This window comes from Schistocerca nitens, chromosome 1 (assembly GCF_023898315.1).
Source record: "Schistocerca nitens isolate TAMUIC-IGC-003100 chromosome 1, iqSchNite1.1, whole genome shotgun sequence".
In the NCBI taxonomy this organism is placed as follows: domain Eukaryota; kingdom Metazoa; phylum Arthropoda; class Insecta; order Orthoptera; family Acrididae; genus Schistocerca; species Schistocerca nitens.
In genome coordinates, this window is record NC_064614.1 from 374,338,710 (window position 1) to 374,341,111 (window position 2,402).

The following is a 2,402-nucleotide window of genomic DNA, read 5'->3' on the forward strand; positions in this document are numbered from 1 at the left end:
TTCACCCGACCATCCTGTTAATCTCCTCCAACCCTCTTTCTGTATACCTCCTCATTCCTGCCGCCACTCTCTGCCCCTCTCCTACAGCATCTCTCTCTGTCCATACCCTCCTCTTCGCTTACTCTGTCCATTTCCTCCTCCCCTCTCCACGCCGCTCTGTCCTCCCACCCTCTTTCTATCCATTTCCTCATTCCTCTCTCTTTATCTCCTCGTCCCCCCTATTTGTGCCTATCACCTCCTTCCCCTCTCTGTCAGTCCTCCTCCTCCCCCCCTTCTCTTACGTTATCTCGCTCTCGCCAATATAGAGCTGGTATGCCTTAACCCCACAGTATTTAATTCCAGAGTGTAACTAATAGTGTGCAAATTTGGAGAAATCTCTCCAGAAAGTTTAGGATGAGGCTTTTAGCCGCGGTTTTGCCCGCGTACGCACATGTCAGGTACATGTAACAAATTTTCCACGTAATTGTACACATATTCCATCTGTACCTATAGTGAATTTCGAACTGGTGTAACATTTTCACGTGAATCAGTGTTTATGATGTCGTATCTCCTGAACTATAAGCTGTACAACGATGCAATCTGCAGCTACATCCAGTGGTACATGTGACTACTGTCTGCTAAACGTGTTGCAAATCGATTTAGTAGTAAAGAAGTATTAAATTAAAATGTCATGCATGATGCGGCAGTTTTTAGAGCATCTCAGTATTTATGAAGTCATATCCCGTGACTTCTGTGTTGTACCATGACATAATTTTTCTGGTACATTCAGTGGTATAAGTGAGTATATTTCCATTCACGGAAGACTTTTTAATTGAATACAAGTTAGAAGGAACATAGCTTCGTATTTCAGAACAACTGAGACACTGCAAGAGCGGATAAATTGTTTTTTTGTTTCATCATTTTGTGGGAGTCGCCAGCGAGAAAAAGTTTCGTAAAGGTTTGAAATTATGTGTAAAGTTTGTTGCAAGTTTCGAAATGTTCTCATCCTGGTTGAATAAAGTCTGGGTACTGGTACGTTGTGAGATACACTGCTTTTTCACCCCAACCCCTTTGATAATTTCCAGGCAGTGATATGTGTACCAAGTCTGGTTGAAATCGGTCCAGTTGTTTAGGAGTAGATGTGGAACATACACTCCTGGAAATGGAAAAAAGAACACATTGACACCGGTGTGTCAGACCCACCATACTTGCTCCGGACACTGCGAGAGGGCTGTACAAGCAATGATCACACGCACTGCACAGCGGACACACCAGGAACCGCGGTGTTGGCCGTCGAATGGCGCTAGCTGCGCAGCATTTGTGCACCGCCGCCGTCAGTGTCAGCCAGTTTGCCGTGGCATACGGAGCTCCATCGCAGTCTTTAACACTGGTAGCATGCCGCGACAGCGTGGACGTGAACCGTATGTGCAGTTGACGGACTTTGAGCGAGGGCGTATAGTGGGCATGCGGGAGGCCGGGTGGACGTACCGCCGAATTGCTCAACACGTGGGGCGTGAGGTCTCCACAGTACATCGATGTTGTCGCCAGTGGTCGGCGGAAGGTGCACGTGCCCGTCGACCTGGGACCGGACCGCAGCGACGCACGGATGCACGCCAAAACCGTAGGATCCTACGCAGTGCCGTAGGGGACCGCACCGCCACTTCCCAGCAAATTAGGGACACTGTTGCTCCTGGGGTATCGGCGAGGACCATTCGCAACCGTCTCCATGAAACTGAGCTACGGTCCCGCACACCGTTAGGCCGTCTTCCGCTCACGCCCCAACATCGTGCAGCCCGCCTCCAGTGGTGTCGCGACAGGCATGAATGGAGGGACGAATGGAAACGTGTCGTCTTCAGCGATGAGAGTCGCTTCTGCCTTGGTGCCAATGGTGGTCGTATGCGTGTTTGGCGCCGTGCAGGTGAGCGCCACAATCAGGACTGCATACGACCGAGGCACACAGGGCCAACACCCGGCATCATGGTGTGGGGAGCGATCTCCTACACTGGCCGTACACCACTGGTGATCGTCGAGGGAACACTGAATAGTGCACGGTACATCCAAACCGTCATCGAACCCATCGTTCTACCATTCCTAGACCGGCAAGGGAACTTGCTGTTCCAACAGGACAATGCACGTCCGCATGTATCCCGTGCCACCCAACGTGCTCTAGAAGGTGTAAGTCAACTACCCTGGCCAGCAAGATCTCCGGATCTGTCCCCCATTGAGCATGTTTGGGACTGGATGAAGCGTCGTCTCACGCGGTCTGCACGTCCAGCACGAACGCTGGTCCAACTGAGGCGCCAGGTGGAAATGGCATGGCAAGCCGTTCCACAGGACTACATCCAGCATCTCTACGATCGTCTCCATGGGAGAATAGCAGCCTGCATTGCTGCGAAAGGTGGATATACACTGTACTAGTGCCG